The sequence below is a fragment of the Schistocerca cancellata genome, chromosome 2 (assembly GCF_023864275.1).
Source record: "Schistocerca cancellata isolate TAMUIC-IGC-003103 chromosome 2, iqSchCanc2.1, whole genome shotgun sequence".
NCBI classification, from domain to species: domain Eukaryota; kingdom Metazoa; phylum Arthropoda; class Insecta; order Orthoptera; family Acrididae; genus Schistocerca; species Schistocerca cancellata.
Genome location: NC_064627.1, coordinates 546256563 through 546267825, shown reverse-complemented (window position 1 = coordinate 546267825; position 11263 = coordinate 546256563).

Sequence of the window (11263 nt, the reverse complement as noted above, 5' to 3'; positions counted from 1 at the left end):
CAGCTCGTCTACCCCACGCTCGCCGTCGGTTGGACTCAAATAGCGCCCGGTGCACCCGCAGCTGCGTCGTCGGAACAACACTGGAACACCTTTCCAACTTCTGTCGTGGGTCATAAAACAAATAGAAATCAAATATTTTCAGTATATCAACTCACATAAAATCCAGAATACTAAATTATGACATATATTCCTACTTGCCTGCCGTCGCTCAGAGGAACCTATGAGTGTTTGTGGTGACAAATCGTAAACACTACAACTTGATGAAGGAATTATGTCTATCATTACATATGAAGAAATTAAGGCCTAGGCCACCTCACCCTGAATCGAATGGAAGGACGGAACGGGTTCATCGGACGATTGGCCGACTGCTGAGTTAATAAGTTAACTTTCACCACAATGACTGGAAAGTGTATCTTTCGTTCGTTCTGTGTGTGTGCAATTCAAATATCCACATTAGTTCGGGATTGTGGTATACTGGAGAAAAATACCATCGCCATTTGATGTGATTAGTGCAAAAAGAGGCAAGATTGGGAGCCAATGTGTGAGTTCGCGAGAAGAGTGAGAGAGGTAAGGAAGCGAACACGGAGGGCACTGGAAAAACAGGATGAAGCTGTCTGAAGCATGGGAAGAATACCACAGCGTATAGTGGGGCAGGTGGTAATGCGGTCTAGTCCTCATACACCAAAGGACAAGACAAAGAAATTTGTGACGATGTATCAACTTCATTAGCAGGTAAGAGGAACCACATCACCAGGTAACATCAGACCACAGTTATTGACGAGGTCAACAATAGAGCATTCTTGACGCCGACGACCGTTCGTAGATGCTCCACAGTCGATCCCAGGGATTGTAAGAGTAGAACCAGAAGAAAAAAGCACATAGGAATGTGTAAATGAACCTGTGCAAGAACTACCACATACATTGAGATCAAGGAAGTAGCAGCTGTATTTTTGTTGTCTTTATTGGCGGTTATTTTCGAAATTATATACTGGATACCGGGAGTAGTATGTTAAGGGTAAACGTAAGAGCTGTATATTGGAATAGGGGTTCTTTAGTTTTACTTTTATGGAAAATGCTGACTGGTGACGGCAGACTTGTAAGTGGAGGGGGGGAGGTGATGTTAGTCCCTGACCACTAATTACTGCACACCAATAGCTGAGATGGGAACGATGCTTGTTGTGGTGGTGCTGTACTTCTTCGCCTGGGGCGTGGTGGGAGCAATGCAGAGCCAAAATCTGGAGAGAGACGTTCTGTTTGCAAAAGTTGAGGTGATTACTAAACATCAATGGGCGCTGCGTTTAGTATTTGATGCACGGATTTCCGAAATGAGATACGGACGCTGGAGGACGGGTTTACTGGTTTTCAACAGGTGGCCAATAACTGGAGAGTTCTTGAGAAGCTTCAGAGGAGTGCGAGAAATCGCATAAAGCGTATAAGCAGTTGCACAGACAGATGCAGCAAGTAAAGGTTATAACTGAGCCCGTCTCTTTTACACCTGAAACTGATCTGAAAGATCTCTAAATACTGTAGACGTAAGAATGAACCCTTAATTATTCCGTAGCTCGAAATCTAATTTTAATTTAGAAAGATTGAGCGTAACGTCTTTGCGTTTCTTGCTTTTGCTTTTAGCGATGTTTGAACACTGTACGGAATTGAAATGTATCGTCTGAAAATTATTGCTCAGTTGAGGCCTGTGAACGCAAAAACGGACCCGATTCCTCGCCACAAACTGCCGTTTACAACCCAAACTCTTCCCCGTCGGTTACTGTTTCTCGCCGCACTCAGTATAGTATTGGCGTCACATTGTGCTCTTAACAAACCTAATATAACTTTCTCAATAAATGTATTTTAAACAGTTTTTGAATTAACCTTTCGATCTATGTATCCCAACAGTATATGTAAGGCAATCCAAATTAAATGAACTTATATCCAAAGCACAATGATGATAGGAGGGTCCAATTTCTTATCGCGGTGGACACATAAATGCACTTCACTTGTACACTGCATTGTCTACCGTAGCCGTTGTCTTTGCGACCGTTTCCAATATCACAGTAGCAGTGAGCAGATTCAAAGAGAACTGATTTTAAACTCACCTCCAGACAGTCTCTCTGAAATCGAACTACAGACACTAAGATTTGATCGCCAGCTCTGAAGGAGCGAATGGATTTATTGTTTCACAAATGAACCTGGATTTATTTTAATCTGAATAATATATGTCTTTTTAGTCTGAAGGATTTCCACTTAGAGACAAGATGGATCAATGCTTCTGAATTGTTACGTAGCACTGTGACTACCATCTTAAAGTTCAAGTTACGCAACAAGTGTAATTATTGGGTACTAAGAAGTATTGGTTCTAATTCTCAAACGCAATCATTCAATAACAAAACAGCAAAGCAGCAGTGCGACCACCGTAAGCAAATAAAACAGATTGGCTCTGAACGAGCAATTTCTTTACGTCTGAAAACTGAGATTGCGACAGATAAGCACTGTCATAACAATTTAAATTCTGAAAAAACACAAAACGTTTACAAAATATTATGGTCAGGAAAAAGGATATATACTGACTTTACGTATATAACTTTAGAAACAATTTCAATAAAATTGGTCTATTCAAAAAAAGATTGCACCACATGGATTGTTATAAAGTTCTTTCCTTATATGCTAGTGATGCAGTAGTGCTGCCGATGTACTTTGGTAGCTGATGGTTGGTTCATCAGATCTCAATAACCCTGGAAACTAATGCAAAGAGCCATTTTGCCTACCTCCGACGTTACTCCTGACATTTCTCTGTCCAATATTTCCATTTCGATTAAGTCCGAAAAATCTTACAGCAAGCGACTTGTACTTTTAGAAGATGACGTTTCTGTACAAAAGATAAAACTGTATCAAATATTGGTGTCGAAGACACTCAATAAGCACATACTAAAATTTCACCTCAGAGTGTACGGACGGACAGATGCCAGTGAAATTCAATTGTATTAAGAACAACTGTTGCATTTCCCTCGTCAGCCGGAAGTACTACATTGGTACACAGAACAAAAACTGTTGCTGACAAGGAACACTTTGATTCCGGAATTAACTATCTGAAGTACGTGTTCCGAAAGAACGGCTATGGTTCACGTGGTATGAAGTCAGCGTTCTCCAAGATAAGAAAACACGAAAATTTTCAACGTTCGCGAGATGGTCTATCAATTGTATTCCTTCATTTCTGCGGCGCTACATCCAGCAATATAGGCAGTCCTAGAAAGAAGAGGTATAATACCTCATTTCCGACCTCCTAACAACATAAATGAGATTCTACGTCCTATTAAGAACAGGCTCGGCCTCAGTATCCTTGGGATTTGTAATATCCCTTGTGAGGGCGGAAACAATTACATTGGTCAGTCCATCCGTACCGTTTCCACCCGTTGTGCAGAATATCAACGGCCTATGGGAAATCAAGAACTGGAGGAATCTGAGTTGCTGAGGGGGATGGGGAGGGGGCATAGTATTCCTAATTCGATTGTTGGAGCCAGTCTTCTGCTAAAAATAGCTTAGAAGAATGATACAAAGAATAAAACTTCTAATGCAATAAATAAAATTATTCCTCATCGTAATCCAAACAAACACACAATATTGTTTGAAACAAAAGCTTTGTCCCAGGTTCCTGCATACTGGGATGTTGTAATTAAAGAGGCTATAGAACCATGAATGTGTGAGAAAAACCTCAGCCGTGTCAGCAAATATGATCTTAGCGGTGCATGGGAGCCATCTCTCGATGCAGAAAACAGGCAGAGATATTCGTCACAATGATTACGCTGCTACGGGAGCGTTGGCGCCATCATTGCAGACGTTGACTCCGTCTGCGACAGATTACGTAATTACTGACCATCACAAGCCGTCTATAGGCTATATAAGACTACAGTCTAACATAACAGTTGCGACATCCCGTCTCGTTTTTGTTACCCATAGCAATAGTACTACCTAATGTGACAGTACTACCTGAAGTGACAGCTGGAAGTGATATCGGATGAGTGCGAATGCTAACGTTAATAATGATTTGTAACATAGTTTTTACTGTAGCGTGTGCAAGTAGAGCCATAAAAATCGACAATAACTCATAAATAACATCACATTTGTCATTCTTTAGTTTCCTAAAGTTCTTGGTATGTACGATACGGTGCATTACTAAACAGATTATTTACGATTCTTTCGTAACGTTCAGATATTTACTGAATAACATCGTTTTCCTTTAATAACAAAAATCTGCTATTAAACATTAGAAGACCTGACCTTTTACGGAAAGAAGTCGTATATCTATCCAACAAAGCGAAGTTTTTGTTCGCTACAAACTCTGCCAAATCAACGAATATGAAACATAAGAAATTTGTATGTAATGTAATACCTGCATTACTTAACGTTCCAAATAAGCCACCACACTTGTAGCTCAATGCAAAACCACACAGACGTGATAATAAAATGTCGAAAGCAATGAAACTGTTTCCCTACAAAGATGAAACCTAATTCGCAACTGTTGCTACATTTGAATCACAAACGGCAAGTATCTGCAACGCATTCACGTTTAAAGCAAAAGCAATTGTATTTTCAAAAACTTTCGTGTGTTGGAAAGTCGAATGAAGTGTCAGAATGAGCGAATCACTAGACACCATTAATAATTTTTATATGTTGAGGGAAGTGCCTACCATAAGAAGAAGAGAGTTCAAAACAAATATATTTATATTCATCCTCATGCCTTAAATATGATGTGTTTATACTCTCTTGCTTTCAGCGGAGTAAGCTGCAACCACACACATATTTGAAAGTATTTCTTCATATTGAGATAGAACTTATATCATTGAACAGTGAGATTCAGCTGTTTTTACGTTTATCTCACGTTAATTCATGTCTCTTGGTTAATGCATAGAATGCAAGAATGTAACAACTATTTCGTTAATTAAGTACAAAAATAATTAAAAAAAACATTAGCCTTACGGTGAGTGTGACTATTTGCTTCCTCACCGCATGGAGCTCTGATAAAACTTTCTCCTCAAGAGAATGTCGTGGCTGTGTTTATTAGACTGTGATAAGACCGCCACAGCGGCAGTTTAGACAGTCAGTTGCTTCTGACGAAGACGGTGGAGGTAATCGTCGAAAGCTCGAAGTTTTACCCTGAAGTGAAGCGGCAAGAAGTCCGAGAATGTTTTATTGCTTTAGCCTGAAACAATTACAGACACTCTATATTTAATAAACCTTAAAACTTGCAACAAATAATTTATTCTACTATCTTCGTTTAGATCATGTCAAAGAGGACTGAGTTGCTGAGTAGCCGACAGGTCTGTATCCATCTTTCAAGACTTCAGACAAAATACGAAATTTTTTTTATAAATATGCATTACAATGTTAGCGGTTACGTTACAAGATAGTGCTGCACTGGCTACGGTGGTAGAACACAGGTTGGACAGATGCTGGGGGAAGGATTTCGAAGACTGTATTTGGAACAACAGATTCCGGGGACATGAAGGAACTAAACGGGAGAGTGGGCGTAAATAATACACTAAGGTGGAGATTTTAATTTGCCGGATATAGACTGGGAGACTCAAACGCTCATAACGGGTGGCAGGGACAAAGAATCCAGTGAAATTTTTTTAAGTGCTTTATCTGAAAACTACCTTGAGCAGTTAAACAGAGAACCGACTCGTGGCGATAACATATTAGACCTTCTGGTGACAAACAGACCCGAACTATTTGAAACAGTTAACGCAGAACAGGGAATCAGCGATCATAAGGCGGTTACGGGATCGATGATTTCAGCCGTAAATAGAAATATTAAAAAGGGTAGGAAGATTTTTCTGTTTAGAAAAAGTGACAAAAAGCAGATTTCAGAGTACCTGATGGCTCAACACAAAAGTTTTGTCTCAAGTACAGATAGTGTTGAGGATCAGTGGACAAAGTTCAAAACCATCGTACATTATGCGTTAGATGAGTATGTGCCAAGCAAGATCGTAAGAGATGGAAAAGAGCCACCGTGGTATAACAACCGAGTTAGAAAACTGCTGCGGAAGCAAAGGGAACTTCACAGCAAACATAAACATAGCCAAAGCCTTGCAGACAAACAAAAATTACGCGAAGCGAAATGTAGTGTGAGGAGGGCTATGCGAGAGGCGGTCAATGAATTCGAAAGTAAAGTTCTATGTACTGACTTGGCAGAGAATCCTAAGAAATTTTGGTCTTATGTCAGAGCGGTAGGTGGATCAAAACAAAATGTCCAGACACTCTGTGACCAAAATGGTACTGAAACAGAGGATGACAGACTAAAGGCCGAAATACTAAATGTCCGCAGCTCGTGCGGTAGCGTACTCGCTTCCCGCGCCCGGGTTCCCGGGTTCGATTCCCGGCGGGGTCAGGGATTTTCTCTGCCTCGTGATGACTGGGTGTTGTGTGCTGTCCTTAGGTTAGTTAGGTTTAAGTAGTTCTAAATTCTAGGGGACTGATGACCATAGATGTTAAGTCCCATAGTGCTCAGAGCCATTTTTCGAAATACTAAATGTCTTTTTCCAAAGTTGTTTCACAGAGGAAGACTGCACTGTAGTTCCATCTCTAGATTGTCGCACAGATGACAAAATGGTAGATATCGAAATAGACGACAGAGGGATAGAGAAACAATTAAAATCGCTCAAAAGAGGAAAGGCCTCTGGACCTGATGGGATACCAGTTCGATTTTACACAGAGTACGCGAAGGAACTTGCCCCCTTCTTGCGGCGGTATACCGTAGGTCTCTAGTAGAGCGTAGCGTTCCAAAAGATTGGAAAAGGGCACAGGTCATCCCCGTTTTCAAGAAGGGACGTCGAACAGATGTGCAGAACTATAGACCTATATCTCTAACGTCGATCAGTTGTAGAATTTTGGAACACGTATTGTGTTCGAGTATAATGACTTTTCTGGAGACTAGAAATCTACTCTGTAGGAATCAGCATGGGTTTCGAAAAAGACGGTCATGTGGAACCCAGCTCGCGCTATTCGTCCACGAGACTCAGAGGGCCATAGACACGGGTTCACAGGTAGATGCCGTGTTTCTTGACTTCCGCAAGGCGTTCGATACAGTTCCCCACAGTCGTTTAATGAACAAAGTAAGAGCATATGGACTATCAGACCAATTGTGTGATTGGATTGAGGAGTTCCTAGATAACAGGACGCAGCATGTCATTCTCAATGGAGAGAAGTCTTCCGAAGTAAGAGTGATTTCAGGTGTGCCGCAGGGGAGTGTCATAGGACCGTTGCTATTCACAATATACATAAATGACCTGGTGGATGACATCGGAAGTTCTCTGAGGCTTTTTGCAGATGACGCTGTGGTGTATCGAGAGGTTGTAACAATGGAAAATTGTACTGAAATGCAGGAGGATCTGCAGCGAATTGGCGCATGGTGCAGGGAATGGCAATTGAATCTCAATGTAGACAAGTGTAATGTGCTGCGAATACATAGAAAGACAGATCCTTTATCATTTAGCTACAAAATAGCAGGTCAGCAACTGGAAGCAGTTAATGCCATAAATTATCTGGGAGTACGCATTAGGAGTGATTTAAAATGGAATGATCATATAATGTTGATCGTCGGTAAAGCAGATGCCAGACTGAGAGTCATTGAAAGAATCCTAAGGAAATACAATCCGAAAACAAAGGAAGTAGGTTACAGTACGCTTCTTCCCACTGCTTGAATACTGCTCAGCAGTGTGGGATCCGTACCAGATAGGGTTGATAGAAGATATAGAGAAGATCCAACGGAGAGCAGCGCGCTTCGTTACAGGATCATTTAGTAATCGCGAAAGCGTTACGGAGATGATAGATAGACTCCAGTGAAGGACTCTGCAGGAGAGACGCTCAGTAGCTCGGTATGGGCTTTTGTTAAAGTTTCGAGAACATACCTTCACCGAAGAGTCAAGCAGTATATTGCTCCCTCCTACGTATATCTCGCGAAGAGACCATGAGGATAAAATCAGAGAGATTAGAGCCCACACAGAGGCATACCGACAATCCTTCTTTCCACGAACAATACGAGACTGGAATAGAAGGGAGAACCGATAGAGGTACTCAAGGTACCCTCCGCCACACACCGTCAGGTGGCTTGCGGAGTATGGATGTAGATGTAGAAGGTGATGGACAAGGCGCAGGTATCACAGAACACTATGACCTGGGACGTGGGGCCATGCAGGCTCCAGCAGAAGTACTGGACGCGAGAGTCACCATGACAAGACCACTGCTATCGCTAGCGGTCAGCCTTTGGGACGCGAGTGTGGAAATGACGAGCTTCCAAGGGCCTATTCATCATGCGTTGGATGGCCAGTTGAGTCTCTCCTTGTTGACACCAAACAGTAACTGTCAAGGTTAAGAAAAATATAGAGAGAACTTCTGTCAGAGCTAGGACTGAGCAGAGCCTTACGAGCAGAATCTTCCTTTCTGTTATCATATGGTGTCAGTGGAGGTGAGGACGGACCAGGCACGATTTTACGTGCTAGTTAGGATCCTGGTGTCGGGAAGACATGTGTATTTCACACACTCCTACCCAGTGAAATTGGAAGCCTTAGGGAACTTTGTGCACGTGAGGATAGGTGGCGTGTTACTGATATCTGAAGAGGGAGACAGTCATGAAGTGATGACAGAGGAAGAGCTATCACAACGTCAGAGGGAGAAAATTACAGTATGTCCAGCTCGTGTGATTCAGACGAGAGCGAACGCGCACACAGTGCTGTTGTTCATGGGTAGAGTGGGCGTCAGCATTGTCTGAGGGATATCGTAGAATCTGGGCCATATTTGCAGCAAGCAAGTCTGCACTGGATTTATTCCGTATATAACAGTATGGTAGTAGTAGTAGTAGTAGTAGAAGTAGTAGCAGTAGCGAGTTGCTATGAGCATGGAAGACTCACGGGGGCGAGACGGTTGGAACTAAAAGCTAGTGATTTGTTGATTAATGGAACAGCATGCAACATAGACTGGAGATACTCCCTAATACAATGTTATCAAACAAATGAATGTGATAGAATTTAAGGGGATATAAGACCATGGCGTAAGCATTGAATGTCTGCAAATTGCATATCTTTTACCATGAGGTGAGAAGTGTAGAAGCATGAAGTGATGAACGTTCTACAGAAACTACTGGACCGTTAAGACACAAGCAAATAAATAGCATAAGGAGGCATTTAGCATTTAAGGGTTGAAAATTGTACTACCGGATGTTTTGTTGGGGAAATTGTTTTGTATAAGTGACACACAGTGGGTAACCAGTCCTAGTTCTGTGTTCACTATTGTGGGGCGTAATGTACAGCCACTTCCAAGTTAAGAGTAAAATTTGTGAGAAGGTGCAATGGAACACTCCATTATCCGCCAGGGGCAGGTGTGTGCGGCATGTCGACATAATATGGGTTATGACAATAAGCAGTCCAATAGTACCACGAGGACACAGGGGCTACGCCAGACGTGGAAACGATATGGAGCCACCAGCCACAGCCGCAGGTTCAAGTCCCCACCAGGCTACCTGCTTTCTACACTAAGTCTACCGCCCCCAGACTTGGTGTCACAGCGCAGCTGGCCTGTCGGTCCACTCCTGCAGCACCCAGACTCCTACCAACAGGCAGTGAGTCACAGCCCGGGCAGAGCAGCTGCCTTCCAACAATACAGTCGACGTGTCTCTTGCTGCTCATTTGGCCGCCTGGGCACTATTATTCGTCAAAGAGGGGCTACCTCTGCAAGACCCTAGTACGCGCTGAAAATTTCGGTGCTCTGTGGCTCAGCCGGCCGGTGTAGCCGTGCGGTTCTAAGCGCTTCAGTTTGGAATCGCGTGACCGCTACGGTCGCAGGTTCGAATCCTGCCTCGGGCATGGATGTGTGTGATGTCCTTATATTAGTTAGGTTTAAGTAGTTCTAAGTTCTAGGGAACTGATGACCTCAGTAGTTAAGTCCCATAGTGCTCAGAGCCAGAGCTCTGTGGCTCCCTCGTAATAACCACAGGCCTGTCACCGAGTACAGATGTCAGCAAAGTAGGGCACCAGCGCATGTTGCAGCCATCGGACGGACACTAGTCGTCGGAAGACGGACTACCTGTGCACTCCTGTGGCGCACAGTCCTGAACGCCTCCCCACCACAACCCAAACCAACGTGTAATTTGGAAATAAAGTATTAGTTTTGACAGCTGCTTCTTCCTGGCCCTCATCAGCCTGTCTCGCCCCTTGGCTACTCCGCCTCCTGACAACACAGCTGTCACACATACCCCCAGGGTTGACTATAGTAGAGAACTACGGGATTTGGGAATACATCGTCGGAACCAATGAGTGCGCGCTATTGAGATGCACAATGACATATGATACACCATCAGCGGCATTGTTATTCGAGCATATCAAATGCTTTTTTTTACTACGATCGACGTAAAAATAAAAAAATCTTTACTGCACAGGACAACTTTACTAGCAGTAGTAGTATGTTAATCATGTTTAATTTCTGGAAACATCTTCAAGAGTTAGTTTTTTATTGGAAGTGTAATAAAAAAGTATTAGAGTGTTTAATACAGTTTTCATTCTCCTCTGCTGTTGGAGATTTCGACAGGAGGTCTCCTGTCTGTCTCATCACGTCCTTTGCTCTCCCCAGCGTTGCTAGAGTTCCCCCAGTAGCCATCTCGTTTTAACGGTCGCAGTGTTAGTATTTATTCATCTCTCTCAATTCCAGTCACTGCATCTCTCTCAATTCCAGTCACTGCAGCCCAGACAAGGGTTTGCCGCTGCGACACGCCGAATATCATAACGGCCAGATATCCTCATTGGCAGTAGGCATCTGGCAGACTTCTTCATCTCGCGGCAGTGTGTCTTCCGCCAGCTACCAGGCAGTTTAAATAAAGGACATCACACACGTCCATGTCCGAGGCAGGATTCGAAACTGCGGCCGTAGCGGTCTTGCGGTTCCAGACTGTAGTGCCTAGAACCGCTCGGCCACTTCGGCCGGCGAATTCAGTATTCCGAGATCCACAGTATCAACAGTGTGCCGAGAATACCATATTTTAGGCATGGCCTCTTACCACGGGCAACGCACTTAATGACTGAGAGCAGGGGCGTTAGAATTGTCAGTGCTAACAGACAAGCTACACTGTGTGAAAAAACCACAGAAATCAATGTGAGGCCTACGACGAACGTATCCGTTAGGTCGGCGAAATTTGGCATTAAAGGGCTATGGCAGCAGAGGTCTGACGTGAATGCCTTTGACAACAGCACGAAATCGCCTGCAGCACGTCTCCTGGCCTTGT